The following is a 16,592-nucleotide window of genomic DNA, read 5'->3' on the forward strand; positions in this document are numbered from 1 at the left end:
GATAAATGTCAAGTGAAGGCAATTATGTCGAATTCCACAGGTTCTATGGTGGTAAAATGAGACAACAGTCACTGTAGATTTTATCTGTCATCATTCCAAATCCACATATGAATTATCACCGAAAGTGACTTGTCACAAGGGGTATCGTCTTCAAATGAATGACCACGCCACACCCAGGCAAGGGTTAACACATCAGTGGTCTTCACAGGATACCCCAAAACAGATTCACTCCAATGGATCAGACAAGGTCACAACCACACATTTGAAGTATGGTGAATTGATAATTAACCTACCATTGTGGGCATAGGAAAGTTCTAAACAGTGACATGTGGTGAACTACATATACCTGTCTGGACACCCCCCCCTTGCTGACTGCTCCTGTGGCTCCTCTGACAGACCCCTGTATAAAGGCGATTGGAGGCACAGCTCATCCCTCAGTCTCCGGGATGTGTGTGTTGATCTCTTGCTGCTCTGCTGCTGATAAGTGCTCTATCTTTCAGCTAATAAAAGCCCATATCTCGCCTCACGTCTCCAAGAGTTATTGATGGTGCATCAGACCCTTGGCCACCAGTTCCCCGGTTTCGATCCTTCCGTTTCTCCTCCTTCGTCTCCGTCTGACTCTGAGTGTCTGTGTCCTTCGTTAAAACTAAACAAGCTGCGAGCGATGTAAATAAGCTGCAAGTCAGACTGATTCACCTTATTAATCTCTGTCTCTCTCTTAAAATGACAGTCCACAGCAAATGAAACCTAGGGATTCATAACAATGGCCACTCCCCAGTGTGAATTCGCTGGTGTGCCTGTAGGGTGGAAGATCGAGTGAATCTCTTCCCACATTCTGAGCAGGGGAATGGCCTCTCCCCAGTGTGAACTCGCTGATGATTCTGTAGGGTGGATGAATGAGTGAATCTCTTCCCACATTCTGAACAAGTGAACGGCTTCTTCCCAGTGTGAATTCGTTGATGACTCTGTAGGTCGGATGACCGAGTGAATCTCTTCCCACAGTCTGAGCAGGTGAATGGCTTCTCCCCAGTGTGCACTCGCTGGTGTCTCTGTAGGGTGGATAAATGTGTGAATCTCTTCCCACAGACTGAGCAGGGGAACGGTCTCTCATCAGTATGAACTCGCTGATGACTCAGTAGTTGGGATGACTGTGTAAATCACTTCCCACATTCTGAACAGGTGAATGGCTTCTCCCCAGTGTGAACTCGCTGATGACTCAGTAGTTGTGATAACTGAGTAAATCCCTTCCCACATTCTGAGCAGGTGAACGGCTTTTCCCCAGTGTGAACTCGCAGATGACTCTGTACTTGGGATGACTGAGTGAATCTCTTCCCACAGACTGAGCAGGTGAACGGCTTCTCCCCAGTGTGAACTCGCTGGTGATTCTGTAGGGTGGATGAATGAGAGAATCTCTTCCCACAGACTGAGCAGGTGAATGGCCTCTCTCCAGTGTGAACTTGCTGATGACTCTGTAGGTTGGATGACCGAGTGAATCCTTTCCCACACACTGAGCAGGTGAAAGGCTTCTGCCCAGTGTGAACTCGCTGGTGACTATGCAGGGTGGATGAGTCAGTAAATCCTTTCCCACATTCTGAGCAGGTGAACGGCTTCTCCCCAGTGTGAACTCGCTGATGTACCAGTAGGGTGGATGACTCAGTGAATCCTTTCCCACATTCTGAGCAGGTAAATGGTTTCTCCCCAGTGTGAACTCGCTGATGTCTCCGTAGGTTGGATAAATGAGTGAATCCTTTCCCACATTCTGAGCAGGTGAATGGCTTCTCTCCAGTGTGAACTCGCTGATGACTCTGTAGGGTGGATGAATCAGTGAATCCTTTCCCACATTCTGAGCAGGTGAACGGCTTCTCCCCAGTGTGAACACGCTGGTGACTCTGTAGGTTGGATAACTCAGTGAACCCTTTCCCACATTCTGAGCAGGTGAACGGCTTCTCCCCAGTGTGAACTCGCTGATGTCTCTTTAGGTTGGATGGATCAGTGAATTTTTTTCCACATTCTGAGCAGGTGAAAGGCCTCTCCCCAGTGTGAACTCGCTGGTGACTCTGTAGGTGGGATAACCGAGTAAATCCCTTCCCACAGACAGAGCAGGTGAACGGCTTCTCCCCAGTGTGAACTCGCCGATGTACCAGTAGGGTGGATGACTCAGTGAATCTCTTCCCACAGACTGAGCAAGTGTATGGCTTCTCCCCAGTGTGAAGTCGCTGGTGTTTCCATAGGGTGGAAGAATGAGTGAATCTCTTCTCACAGACTGAGCAGGTGAACGGCCGCTCCCCGGTGTGAGCTCGCTGGTGAGCCATTAGGTCAAATGACTGAGTGAATCCTTTCCCAGAAATTCAGCAGATGACCGGCCTCTGCCCAGTGTGGTGTGAACTGACTGGTGCGTCCACAGGTGGGAAGACCAACTGAATCCTTTCTCACACACAGAACAGATGAATGGCCTTGCCCAGTGTGAACTTGCTGATGTACCTTCAATTGAGATTACCGAGTGAATCCACTCCCAGTGTCTGAGCAAGTGAACGGCCTTTCTCCTGTGTAAAATGACGGGTGTGCCAGTTGGTCAAATGACCAAGTAAATCCCTCCCTACAGTCTGAGCAGGAAGGATGGTCGATTGAATCCCTCGCTCCACTTCTTAAATATCTAGACAGAGACAACAAAACTGCTGTGCCGTGTTTGAGCTTCCTGGAGACAAATTCCATCTCATTTTTAACCTGTAAAAAGATTTACAAAATCCATCAATCGGTTTAGGACAACATTTCAGATGAGATTACTTGAGTTGCCAAGCTTTGATCTGGTATCACACTGTTACAGTGAGGTTAATCCCAAGTTGGACAGATAAATACTGGCAGACCACAGTATGTGCGCTTGCAACACTGTGTGTCAGACAGAGTGGTCAGCAGCACTGGGGCTCCACAGGGGACTGTCCTGTCTCCCTTTGTCTTCATCATCTACACCTCGGACTTCAACTACACCACAGAGTCTTGCCATCTTCAGAAGTTTTCTGATGACTCTACCAGAGTTGGATGCATCAGCAAGGGAGATGAGGCTGAGTACAGGGCTACGGTGGGAAACTTGTCATATGGTGTGAGCAGAATCATCTGTAGCTTAATGGGAAAAAGACTGAGGAGCTGGTGGTGGACCTGAGGAGGGGTAAGGCACCGGTGACTCCTGTTTCCATCCAAAGGGTCAGAGTGAACATGTTGGATGATTACAAGTACCTGGGGATACGAATTGACAATAAACTGGACTGGTCAAAGAACACAGAGGCTGTCTACAAGAAGGGTCAAAGCCGTCTCTATTTCCTGAGGAGACTGAGGTCCTTTAACATCTGCCAGATGATGCTGAGGATGTTCTATAAGTCTATGGTGGCCAGTGCTATCATGTTTGCTGTTGTGTGCTGGGGCAGCAGACTGAGGGTAGCAGACAGCAACAGAATCAACAAACTCATTCGTAAGGCCAGTAATGTTGTGGGGGTGGAACTGGACTCTCTGACGGTGGTGTCTGAAATGATGATGCTGTCCAAGTTGCATGCCATCTTGGACAATGTCTCCCATCCATTCTATAATGTACTGGTTAGGCACAGGAGTACATTCAGCCAGAGACTCATTCCACTGAGATGCAACACTGAGTGTCATAGGAAGTCATTCCAGCCTGTGGCCGTCAAACTTTACAACTCCTCCTTCAGAGTGTCAGACACTCTGAGTCAATAGGCTGGTCCTGGACTTATTTCCACTTCGCATAACTTATTAACATTTAATTATTTTTGGTTTTATTTTGCTATATTTCTACTCTATTCTTGGTTGGTGCAACTGTAACAAAATCCAAATTCCCTCGGGATCAATAAAGTATGTCTATCCATCTGAAATCATCTCCTGACTGGGCAGAGTGCTGGTATCTGGAATGACCATCAATTCTCTGATGTTCTTCCTGTCTCTATAAGAATGGGGCACTTTTGCCATCTCCAATTTGTACCCTGGCTCAGTTTGACTCTCTCCATTGGTATTATTCCCTGTTCCTGCTGAGCTGCATGGTTGTCTGGCCCCACAGTAACAGAAACAGTCTCATGCAAATAATCTTTCTTGACGTGCATCTGGGATTTTCTTGTATGTATTATTAACTTAAAGTGCCACATTTTTAATGCCATATACAAAATTTCTGCTGAGATGACGTAGAGTAAATTTTTGTATTATTTCAGGTTCTTGTCACAGTCATAGAAAATTACAACACAGAAACAGGCCCTTTGGGCCAACTGGTTTGTGCTGAACTATTTAAACTGCCCACTCCCATACCCCTACCATCCAGGTACCTACACAAACCTCTTAAATGTTGAACTTGAGCTCGCATGCACCACTTGTGCTAGCTGCTCATTCCGCACCCGGATGACCGTCTGTGTGAAGAAGTTCCCCTCATGCTCCCCTTAACGGTTCACCTTTCACCCTTAACCCATTGTCTCTTGTTGTCGTCCCACCCAATCTCAGTGGAGAAAGCCAGCTTGCATTTACGTTATCTATGCCCCTCTATCGTAATCAAATCTCCCCTCAATCTTCTACATTCCAGGGAATAAAGTCCTGACCTGTTCAATCTTTCCTTATAATCCAAGTCCTCCAGACCTGGCAACATCCTTGTGAATTTTCTCTGAACTCTCTGAAACTCTTTTACATCTTTCCTGTAGGTAGGTGACCAAAACTGCACACAATATTCCAAATTAGGCCTCACCAATGTCTTCTATAAGTCAACATAACATCCATCTATCGTCAGTATTTGGTTCATCAAAGCCAATGGGCTGAAATCGTTTTTTCTGCCTCTATCTAACCATGATACCACTTTCAGTGAATTAAGGACTTGTATTCCCAGGTCCCTTTCTTCTATAACACTCCTCTGTGCCTGACCAGTCACCGTGAAAGACCTCCCTTGGTAGGTCAGACCGAAGTTCAACAACTCAGACTTGTCTGCATTAAATTCCATTTTCCATTTCTCAAACCATTTTCCCAGCGGGTCCAGACTACACTGCAAGCCATGATAGTCCTCCTGGCTGACCACTACACCACCAATCTTCGTTTCATCTACAGATCTGCTAATCCAGTTAAACACACTATCATATAGAATACTGATATAGATGACAAACAACAACAGATCCAGCACTGATCCCTGTGGCACACCACTAGACACAGGCCTCCAGTCAGAGAGGCAACCATCTGCTACCACACTCTGACTTCTCCCAAAGATGGAGTCTCGTTCAATTTACTATCTCATCTTGAATGCTGAGTGACTGAACCTTCTTGATCAGCTTCCCTTATGAGACTTTGTCAAGTGTCTTGCTAACACTTTCCTGATAACTTCCTCGAAAGACTCTATAAGATTGGTTGGACATGACCTACCATGCACAAAGCTATGCTGTCTATCCTTAATCAGTCCACATCGATCCAAATACTTATATGTCCGGTTCCTGCACATAACGTCACTACTGATGTCAAGCTCACCAATGTACAATTTCCTAGTTTATTTTTAGAGCCTTTCTCAAACAGTGGAACAACATTGGCTGTCCTCCAATCCTCCAGTACCTCACCTGTCGCGGAGGATGATTTAAATATCTGTGCTTGTGCCCGGACAGTTTCTGCACTTGTCCTCCGCAGGATCCCAGGGAACAACCTGTCAGGCCTTGGAGATTTATCCACGCTAATTTGCCATAAGACAGCCAACAGCTCCACCTCTGTAACCTGCACAAGGTCCATGAAGTTGATGCTGCTTTGCCTCACTTCTATAGACTCTGTGTCCATCTCCTCTGTAAATACGGATGCAAAAATAATCTACTTTGTCTCCTCATATGGATTACCATTCTGATCTTGCAGAGGATTAATTTTATCCCTTGCAATCTTTTTGCTCTTAACATATTTGCAGAATCCCTGAGGATTCTCCTTCACCTTCCCTGCCCGGGCAAGCTCATGCCTTCTTTGATTTCTTTCATATGTGTTCGCTTGAATTTCCTGTATTTCATAAGTACCCCATTTGTTCCTATCTGCCTGTACCTGGTAAACACCTCCTTTTTATTGATCTGGGAGAGGAAAGCCAAAGGGGTGATAGATCGGCATGCTGGGAGGTGGGGGTAAGGGGGGTTAAACTAAAGTTGCAGGGGGAATGGGAGCCTGAATAACAGAACAGAGAGTGGAGAGGTTGTGGAGACAGATGTTGTTCAGTCCTCAGACAAAGTCAGGAATGAAAACGTTGAGCATGGTGCAGTGAATATGCTGAGCCCTGTATATTTCAATACAAGGAGCAGCGTAGGAAAGGTAGATGTGTTCAGGGCATGGATCAACATCTGGAATTAAGATACTAGGATCTGGCAACTGTGGACTGGGACAGGCTGCTTTATGGCAAAGGTGTGCTTGGTAAATGGGAGTCCTTCAAAGCCAAATTTTTAAAGTACAAAGCAGGTATTTGCTTCTCAGAATAAAAAGTGAAGATAGAAACTGTAGGGAACCTTGGATTTCAAGAGATATTGAGACCCTGGTGAAGCATAAAATGGAATTGCATAACAGGGATAGGCAGGCAGTTTCTTATGGAGGATAAGAAATGCAAGAGAACACATAAGAAATAAATCCAGATGGCTAAAAGAAGGCATGAGGTTGTCCTGCAGAAATGATAATCCACAGGGATTCTCGAGATAGATCAAGAGCAAAAGGATTGCAAGGCACAAAGTTGGTCCTCTGGAAGACCGGAATGGCAATCCACGTGTGGAGCGAAAGCAGATGGGGGAGATCTTAAATATTTTTTTCATCTCTGTTTACTCAGGAGATGGACAAAGGCTCTATGGGAGTGTGGAAAAGTGTCAATAAAATCATGGACCCTGCACAGATTAAAGAAAAAAAGTTATTTCGCTGTTCAACGTAGAACATAGAAATCTACAGCATGTTCTGGAGTATTGTGTGCAGTTTTGGTCTCCAAATTTGAGGAAGGACATTCTTGCTATTGAGGGAGTGCAGCGCAGGTTCACAAGGTTAATGCCTGGAATGGTGGGACTGTTATATGTTGAAAGATTGGAGCGACTGGGCTTGTATACACTGGAATTTAGAAGGATGAGAGGGGATCTGATTGAAACTTATAAGATTATTAAGGGATTGGACATGCTGGAGGCAGGAAGCATGTTCCCACTGATGGGTGAGTCCAGAACTTGAGGCCACAGTTTAAGAAGAAGGGGTAGGCCATTTAGAACAGAGATGCCGAAAAACTTTTTCACCCAGAGAGTGGTGGATATGTGGAATGCTCTGCCCCAGAAGGCAGTGGAGGTCAAGTCTCGGGATGCATTCAAGAGAGAGTTAGATAGAGCTTTTATAGTGGATTCAAGGGATATGGGGAGAGGGTAGGAACGGGGTACTGATTGTGTATGATCAGCCATGATCACAGTGAATGGCGGTGCTGGCTAGAAGGGCCGAATGGCCTACTCCAGCAGGTACTGTCTATTGGCTATTGTTCCAGGCCATTCAGCCCACAATGTTGTGCCAACCATGTAACTTACTCTAGAAGCTGCGTAGAATTTCCGTAGTGCATAGACCTCTATTTTTCTAAGCTCCATATTCCTATCTAAGAGGCTGTTAAAAGACCCTATTGTATCTGCATTGACCACCGCTGCTGGCAGTGCATTACACACACCCACCACTCTCTGTGCAAAAAAAAATTAACCCTGACATCACCTTCGGTATCTATTTTCAAGCACCTTAAACCTATGCCCCCTCAAGTTAGCCATTTCAACCCTGAGAAAAAACTTCTGACTATTCACACAATCAATGCCCCTCATCAACTTATACACCTAAAAAATGCACTAAACAGAGACAAGGAAATTATACATTGCATTGAGGAATTGTTAGAAGTATAGAAGTTATTTTTTTTTTTACACAGAGATTGGTCAGTGCGTGGAACAGGCTGCCAGCAGCCCTGGTGGACGCGGAAGCGAAAGGGTCTTTTAAGAGACTCCTGGACGGATACCTGGAGCTTAGAAAAGTAGAGGGCTATGGGCAAGGTAAGGATATGTTTGGCACAGCTTTGTGGGCCAAAAGGCCTGTATTGTGCTGTAGGTTTTTTTATGTTCCTGTGTAGAAAAAATATAAGGGCATAGAACGGGTAAATTCAAGCAGGCTTTTTCAACTGATGTTAAGTGTGATGACAACCAGAAGTGATGGGTTAAGTGGGGAGGTGAAATTTATGGGGAACATGTGGAAAACCTCTTCACTGAATTGGCCGTGAGAGTGTGGAATGAGGTGCCAGCACAAGTGGTGAACATGAGCTCAATTTCACCACTTAAGAGAAGTTTGGATGGGAGCCTGGATGGTTGGGGTATGGAGGGCGATGGTTCCAGTGCAGGTAGTTGCATTAGACAGCTTAAATGTTTTTTTGGCATTGACAAAATAGGCCAAATAGCCTGTTCCTGTACTGAACATCTCCCCATTTCTATGACAGAGAAGCTGGCCAAACTTGTTTGGAAGGGAAAAGGTAGGAGTGACAGTGGAGCAGCAATGGCTGGAGTTTCTGGGAGCAATTCGGGAGCTCAGTGATCAATACATTCCAAAGAAGTGGAAGCATTGAAGAGGCAGGAGGACACAACTGTGGCTGGATAAGAAGACAAAGCCAACAGAAACACCAAAGACAGGGCAAACAAAAGAGCAAAAACTATTAGGAAGCTTTTAGAAACCAACAGAAGATGACTAAACAAAAAGTCAGATGAGCTCAGGGCATGGCATTATGATACTGTAGTCATTAATGAGTTTTGGTAGCACCCAGCAGTCTGAGACATTTAGAGGAACAATATCTGAGGCCTCAATATCTCCTGAAAACCACGGTTCCCCGCACCGGTTACCTTACAACTTGTATTCTGGCAGGCACATACAAACTCTACACCCTCACTTCTGAAAACCACGGTTCCCCGCACCGGTTACCTTACAACTTGTATTCTGGCAGGCACATACAAACTCTACACCCTCACTTCTGAAGACCACGGTTCCCCGCACCGGTTACCTTACAACTTGTATTCTGGCAGGCACATACAAACTCTACACCCTCACTTCTGAAAACCACGGTTCCCCGCACCGGTTACCTTACAACTTGTATTCTGGCAGGCACATACAAACTCTACACCCTCACTTCTGAAGAACTCCCGCTTACAAGTACTCCTTTACTAGAAAAACAGTCTGTCCCAATCCACACTTGTTAGATCTTTCTGATACCATCAGAATTGACCTTTCTCCAATTTAGAATCTCAACCCATCATCCAGCCCGCTTTTTTTTCCCATATTTACTTGGAATCTTATGTTGTTACGATCGGTAGATACGAAGTGTTTCCATACACTAATTTCAGTCACTAACAATGGATAATTTCCTAACAGCTTATTGCACACTTCTACGTCGGGAATTCTATGTCCTGATTAAGGGCACATTTGACAAACTCTACCCCATTTAGTCCTTATATATATAAAAAGTTAAAATCGCTTACTATATCAACCTTTGTTTCTTAGCATAGCCTGCAATCTCTGCAAAGTTTGTTCCTCTAAATCTCTCAGAGTGTTGGGTGCAACCAAGTCCCAATAATGGCTACAATTCCCTGTCCTGAGTTCATCGGGCTTTCCTACGATGCTTCTTGCATTGTGAAAGACACAGCTCAGCACAGTAATTGCACCCTGCTGAACCGTTTGTCTGCTGACTCTATCTGAGTTCTGAACAATGTCTGTCTGGTGTCCAGAAAGCAACCTCTTCCTCAATGTCACAAAAGCAAGGGAACTGGTTGTGGACTACAAAAGGAATGGAGACAGGCTAACCCCTATTGATATCAATGGATCTGGGGTTGAGAGGGTGAACAGCTTTAAGTTCCTCAGCATAAACATCACCGAGGATCTCATGTGGTCTATACATACTGGCTGTGTAGTATGTGGCCGTGCACCTCAGTCACCTCAGATGGTTGAAGAAGTTAGGGATGGGGCCCCAAATCCTAGGAACTTTCTACAGGGGCACAATTGAGAGCATCCTGACTGGCTGCATCACTGCCTGGTATGGGAACTGTACTTCCCTCAATCACAGGACTCTGTAGAGAGTGGTGCAGACAGCCCCATACATCTGTAGATGTGAACTTCCCACCATTCAGTACATTTGCAAAGACAGGTGCGTAAAATGTCCCAAAGGATCATTGTGGACCCAAGTGACCCCAACCACAAACTGTTCCAGCTTCTACCAACCGGGAAATGGTACCGCAGCATAAACGCCAGGCCCAACAGGCTCTTGGACGGCTTCTTCCACCAGGCCAACAGACTGATTAATTTATGCGGATACATTGTGTTTCTGTTATAACCACTGTCCTATGTACAAACCATTTATCATAAATTACACATTGCACATTTAGATGGAGAAGTAATATAAAGATTTCCACTCCTCATGTATATGAATGATATAAGTCAATTCATTTCACCCACTTCACCATCTGTTTTGACATTCTGACTCCAATTCCCCCCTGCAAATTTAGTTTCACCACACACCCTCCCCACCATGCACTAGCAACAGCTAGCCTTACCACTAGAATATTAGATCTCTGCTAGTTTTCATTTCCGAACATTTGACTTTGCTCTGCCAGGTAAACTCCCCCAACAGTTTATAAAGTGGTCTACCAGTTGTTGTATGAGATGGCCCCAAGAGTACTCTGTGATGGCTATTTAATCTCATTCCCCTTCCTTACTCTCACCCAGTTTAATGTGTCCTGCACCTTGGGTGTAACTCACCTCTCTTGATGTTATAACTATTACCCCCTCCAACTCCTAGATGATCCAGAATTCATCCATTTCCAGCTTCAGCTCCTTAATGTGCAGGGTTACAAGCTGCAGCTGGATGCACATCTTGCATGTGAGGGTATCAGGGGCACTGGAGGTCACCCCACCTTCCCACCAGTGTCCCATCTAATTTGTAATGACCGGTGTGCCGAAACGCCTTGTGCTGTGCAATTATTACCCACTGACAACAAGACGTCCACACTGAATTTTAAATAGGGAGGTATTTCTTTTAACAGCTAGCAAATCACTGTCGATAAGAACTTTGATCTCCTCTGGGTTTGATCGAGTTCATCTGCACTCTCACACAAACTATGTAACAGGTCTGTTGTGGGTTATGAAGGATTTTCTCACTAGAACTTTTGCATATGTGATTTGCTTGCTAAATGATACTTTCAAATGTCCGATTTCCAAATATCACTCCCCACTTGCAAATTCTCCAGCAAATTTTGCATCACCACAATACTGTAACACCAGTTTCTGTATTGTACATAACTATTTCCCCTGAACCCTCCCCCAAGTGACAGATGGTGGTGAACTCAGTGATGGCAGGGCCAATGAATATGAAGGGAAGGGCAGTAGTCTGTCTCACTGGAGTCTGGCACATTTGTGATGTGAAAGCTACTTGTTGCCCAGGGCAAAGGTGTTTGATATCATTACGTACCCAGAGAGAATGGGACAAAACATGTTCTCACCGGTAGAAAAGTGCAGAACGAGAGGAGGTAGCTCAAGCAACACACACAAAATGCTGGAGGAGCTCAGCAGGCCAGGCAGCATCTATTGAAAAGAGTACTCATACTGAGTTCCTCCGGCATTTTGTGTGTGTTGCTTGGATTTCAAACATCTGCAGATTTTCTCTTGTTTACGATTGGAGAAAGAACAAAGGTGATTTTCTCAAATGGAGATGTAAAAGATGTTTGTTCCCTTTCTCCGAGTTCCTAATCCTTGCATTTAGATAGCTGGAGCTCAGCTCTGTCTGAGAGATCCATCGGTTCCCATTCCCTCATTAGCCGGAAGCTCCCCGGGGCCGGTGTACGGATCGTGGGGCTGAGAGATAGGGAAGAGAGCAGGACTGTCCCGGGACTGCGGACTATGATGTCCAGAGTTCACAGCAAATGTCCCTCAGTGGGTGTTTAAGACAGCAGCCCGGAAAATCATCCCTACCTTTACCGATCCTCCGGAGCTCCTTTGTGTACGGCGCGCATGCGTGCTATTCGGTGACGTCATCGACCTTGATGCCTGCGCGTTTGATCGTTGCTTCAGAAGCAGCGAAATTTTAAACCCAGGGCTTTATGAGCAATCGCGGTGCCTTTAAACATTCCTGCTAGCACCGGTTTCATGTCCACACCTCGGGGTTTTTTTCTGTGTAGAGAACTCAGCAGCTGTTTTAACGTAGAAAGCGGCTCCCAGAAACAACATACTCAATATCAACAGGCATTCTATTTATCTAATGCTTCTCGTACAACCCTCTGGCAGAGGCAGATATAAAACACAAGAGATTCTGCAGTTGCTAGGAATACAAACACACACACACACACACACACACACACACACACACACACACACACACAGACACACACAGACACACAGACACACACACACACACACACACACACACACACACACACACACACAGACACACACACACACACAGACACACAGACACACAGACACACACACACACACACACACACACACACAGACACACAGACACACACAAACACAAAATGCTGGAGGAACTGTGCAGTTCAGGTAGCAACTAAGCAGCGGAGTACACAGTCTAGGCATGCTGAAGAGGCTCGGCCTAAACGTTGTCTATTTATCCCTCAACACATTTGCTGCCTGATCTGTTGATTTCCTCCAGTATTTTGCAGAAATTAAACACCCTTTTTTTTACAATCAAGCAGTTTCCAAATGTGTCTGATCTTTCATTCGTAGCCACATCCTGCAGGTTCGATTCCTCTTCTTCCTCCTCCTTGAAAACACCAGGCCCCATCTCTTTCTGGAGCCCCAAATCCCTGACTGGCAACTTGGTTTCTGACTCTGCTCCATCGAAGATTCACTCGCTAGTCTGCTGTCAGACTTCAGAGGTGCATTGTAACAACCCAGCAGTTCGAAGCGAAGACCTTTGAAATTAGTGAGAGTGACCTAAAACGTTGAAAAGAGCGGAGAAGAAGGAGTTTAACCATCTTCGTCCGGAGCCCTGAAGAACGTCACAACCACAGTGAGCTCATCGTCTTATTCAGCCTGGAGAAAATCATGCAGGGAATTCATGCAGGTGTATAAGATGATGAGAGGCATTGGTCGTGTGGATAGTCAGAGGCATTTTCCCAGGGCTGAAACGGCTAACACGAGGGGGAATAGGTTTAAGCTGCTTGGAAGTAGGTACAGAGGAGATGTCAGAGCTAAGTTTTTTTACACAAAGAGTGGTGTGTGTGTGGAACGCACTGCCAGCGACGGTGGTAGAGGCGGATAAAATACGGTCTTTTAAGAGAATCTTAGATAGGTACATGGAGCTTAGGAAAATAGAGGGCGATGCGGTAGGGTAAATCTAGACAGTTTCTAGAGTAGGTTACATGGTCGGCACAACATTGTGGGCAAAAGGGTCTCTAATGTGTTGAAGATTTCTGTGATTCTATGGAATTCAAGGTAAATCTCCTATCCCACGGAGTGGTGACTATTTGCAACCTGTCATCTCAGGGAGAGTGAGAGGGGAACGGCAGGGATAGATTTTCATAAACTGATACGGAACAGAAACATGGGCAGAAACCAGATGGGCCGAGTGGCCTCTCTAGTGTACATAGTGAGTGTGATAGAGACTGTAAGTACCTGAGACACGGGATTTGATACATAACTGATTTACCTTTCACAGATACACAATATTAAACACCAGTCTAGTTTAAGGCTAACATCAGCGGAACAGACTCCTTCAATGCTCACTGACTAGAGTTCAGTCCTGGGTGCGATGAGCAGCCGCAAGAACTGCAGAATCTGACAGTAACAGTCCCTCATGAACCTGCAGCTGCGTTCAGTCACCGTGATGGTTAAACATTTAACACGGAGCTGATTTGAACTTCCTCCCTGATGTGAAGTTGCTGGTGTTGCAGCAGCTGGGATGATTGAGTAAAACTCTTTGCTCACTCCGGACAGAAATGTGGCCTCTATTTATTGTGAACTCACCGGAGCATCACAAGGTGGGTTAACTGAATGAGTCTCTTCGCACACACGGAGCAGATGAACGGCCGCTTCCCAGTGCGAAGCTGTTGGTGTATATGCGATGGCCGACTGAATCCCTTCCAAAATGAGAGCCAGTGAATGACATCTCACTGCTATGACGTCATGGCGATGTATCCAATCAGATCACGGACATGGGCACGTGTTCGGGCTCTCCTTGGAGCGAGTGGGACGCTGTCTTCTCCAACATCTCCGCCTCCACATTCAAGGATCGGCGGCATTCAAGCGCTGGTGAACTGACAGATACAGCGGAACTAACGAGCAATCACAAAGCAACTAACGTGTTTGTGATTGCCATACTCAAATCTTTTGACTTTTCTAAACTGTTAAAAGTTTACAAACCACGTCAGTGGGTGAAGGACAACATTTCAGTTCAGATAATTTTATTCGTCATGGTGCCTTCTGAGAAAAACACTGTCACAACTCAAAACAATTTGGGGGGACGAGACTTCATCTTCTAACTGGTCACAGTTCCGGCATCAGGCACAATATCAAACTCTCTGCTTCCCTCTCTGTATCAAAATGGATCATTCCTCCCCTTCATCAGTCTGTGACTTGGCTCAGTTTGTCTGTCTCCTTCGCATTCTGAGCATGCGCCACACACCTACTGAGATCACATTTTATTTACACGGCTGTGACTGGAGACTTTCTGATTATTATGTCCCTCCTGGCATTTGATGGTGGTAAACTCAGAGTCAGCAATGGAATTGAACCTCAGGAGTAGGTGATTAGGCTTTTTCGTTGGAGATGATAAACTGCCGGTTGTGTGTGGCTGGATGAGTGGGCCGTTTTCAGACTGGAAGGAGGTAGCGTTTGGAGTACCCCAGAGATCAGTCCCTGACCACAGTTGTTCACAGTTTAATATCCAGGCGGAGGCAGCGAGATGTGAGATGTCCCAGTCTACTGGTGACGAAGAAAGAGTGGAGTTGGGGGAGGGGAGGCTATTCACATGCAATTTCGTAGCTTTGCAATCAGTACATAGTGCACTGTGGGGCTGCAGTGGCGGGTTCCAATCTGCTAATTAAATTTGTTGACTACACGACATTGATCGGCCGAATCCCAAATAATAACGAGGCAGCCTACAGAGAAGAAGTCATCACCCGACACAGTGGTGTCAAGAAAACAACCTCTCCCTCATTGTAGCGAAAACAAAGGAGCTGGTTGTGGATTACAGGAGGAATGGAGACAGGGACCAAATTCAACATTTCCAAGTCTGTTATTGACACAAAATGCACTTATTAATAGTGATCATGACACAATGTATTTTATATATTGTTAATGACATAAAGCATATTTATAGATTGTTACTGACCGATATTTTGTATAACTTGTGTTCCGTGTGTTATCTGAATGTATTTGCCTGTGATGCTGCCACAAGTCAGTGTTTCTCTGTACCTGTACCTTCCCGTACTTGTGCACTTGGCAATAAATTCAACAGGCCCTGAGAAATCTCAGTGAGATTTGATTAGTGATGATCATCTTGGCAGCTCGGTAGGTCGAATGTATGCGACAGTACACTGTTAAATGCAAAACCCTGAACAATGTTGATGATCAGAGGGATCTTAGACTCCAAGTTCATCGCTCCCTGAGAAAGACTGCACAGATTGATTGGGTGGTTAAGAAGGCAAATGCCATGCTTGTCTTTATTGGTTGAAGCATTGAGTTCAAAAGTCGGGAAGTTGTGTTGCGGCTGTTACGAGTCTGCGGTCGTACTGTGACTGTTTCTTTAAGAGCGCCGGCGTGAGGAGGCGGGACAATGACGTCAGTCACAGGCTGACAGCGCTGACTGTGGACTGAACCATAAGAGAGAGAGAGCGATCTGCAGACAGGCAGTTGGCCAGTCTAAAGAGACAGAGAGAGACTGGAAAAGCTGATAGCTCAGTTAGTCGCAGTTGAGGCTTGGAACTCTCCTATGCCCACAAGAGTGGGTTGATCATCAGTACACGGAACCACAATGAATGTGTGTGGCTGTCACTTCGTATAATCCATAGGAGTGGATTTTGGAATATCTTGTATTAACCCTTGCCTGGGTATGTTGTGTGGTAACCCCTGGAAGACGGTATTCCTGTGAAAGGTCACTTTCGCTGATAACTCGTATGTGGATAGATTCAACGGATAAGAACTTCGTCGACGGTTATTTTGAAGTAACGGCCTTTTCTCTACATTTCACCCTGGATTACAAATATCTCTGTCCCGTCATTTATTCCGTGGATTACTAAACTTTCCTACTTTACCATCTCCAGACTCTAAACTTTGTTCCCTCAGGCTCGATAGTCTGGGAATTACATTTACACATATATACACTTAACACTGTTAACTTTATTTCGTTAAGTTACTATATTATAAGTAGATACTGATAAACAGAGTGTTTTTACCATCAAAACCAGACTCCAGTGTGAACTCTATTGCTGCTGGTTCGTTTCTAAAACGCTTCAGTTCGTAACACAGTTTTATAAAACTAGTTAGACCACATCTGGAGTGTTTCATACAGTTCTGATCGCCCCCATTCTGGGAAGGATGCCGGGGCTTTGGAGAGGGCGCAGAAG

The 16,592-nt window shown here is 45.4% G+C and overlaps 1 pseudogene; it reads right to left on the minus strand.

Annotated features, from left to right (window-relative positions):
* Window positions 1-755: 755 nt before the first annotated feature.
* Window positions 756-14,119, minus strand: LOC140720553 (uncharacterized; annotated as a pseudogene).
* Between the last annotated feature and the right edge of the window lie 2,473 nt (window positions 14,120-16,592).

This window comes from Hemitrygon akajei, unplaced genomic scaffold (assembly GCF_048418815.1).
Source record: "Hemitrygon akajei unplaced genomic scaffold, sHemAka1.3 Scf000045, whole genome shotgun sequence".
Taxonomy (NCBI): Eukaryota; Metazoa; Chordata; class Chondrichthyes; order Myliobatiformes; family Dasyatidae; genus Hemitrygon; species Hemitrygon akajei.